This window comes from Brassica oleracea, chromosome C2 (genome assembly GCF_000695525.1).
Source record: "Brassica oleracea var. oleracea cultivar TO1000 chromosome C2, BOL, whole genome shotgun sequence".
Classification (NCBI taxonomy): Eukaryota; Viridiplantae; Streptophyta; class Magnoliopsida; order Brassicales; family Brassicaceae; genus Brassica; species Brassica oleracea.
Window position 1 is genome coordinate 20217518 of NC_027749.1, and position 1082 is coordinate 20218599.

The following is a 1082-nucleotide window of genomic DNA, read 5'->3' on the forward strand; positions in this document are numbered from 1 at the left end:
ACACTAAATTATCTAAAATATAAAGTAATTATTGTTTTAGTGATTTCAGCACTGTGGCCTGATTTGGGTTATCTGGCTACCTAGTTGTCATATAAAACCATGTACTCAAAAGATTTTATGTTATTTTCATAGTTTAAGAATATTGTTTAGAATACCGGTCCAGGATGATATATGCGCCGTTGTTTTCTAATGGAAGTGACAAAACAATAAATCATATATAGAGCTAATTAAGAATAAGAAACAAAAATATATATAGGTCTTGATCATCAAAAGCGGCCAGCGACATGTGTTGTTTGAAGTTTCTAGTGAGCAACAACAGTAATTAAATCTTATACGTTTTGTAGTCATTAATACTTCTGCAACAGATTTCGACGATCGTATAATCATTTGCATAACAATTTACAACCCTTTCTCTAAACATACGTCTGAGTTTTTATAAAGACACAAATAAACAATACAAAAAGTATACTAACAAATGCGAGAGTAGATTGATGATATCAACGAAAACAAGACAAAAGACTCGTCTTTGCAGATCGAGTTTACATGCGTAGTTGCTACCAAGTTACAATCCGAAAGAAAGTAAAATTACAAAATGGAGAGGTTACTTACACTACAAGAAAACATGGAGATTCTGATGGCCGAAATCGTCAGAAATTCATCGGAATAGACCGATTCCGACGAATTTCTGACGAACCAATTCGTCGGTATCATTTTGTCGGAAAAAAAGTATTCGTCGGAATTTCGTCAGACCTTCCGACGACTTTCTGACGAATACCGAGAAACGTCATTCTGACGAACTTACGACGATATTCCGATGCGGACACACGAGACCAGAGTTCATCGGAAAAACTATATACCGACGGAGAACGTTCCTCGGACTATACCGACGAACGTAGTCCTCGGAAAATACCGACGGACTATGGTTCGTCAGAAAATACCGACGGACAATGGTTCGTCGGAATTTTTCGAGTAACCCTCTCCGTCGGTATTTTCCGACGAACCATAGTCCGTCGGTATAGTCCGACGCCCTCAATTCGTCGGAATATATCAATTTTAAAAATGAATTAATTTTGCATTTTTAT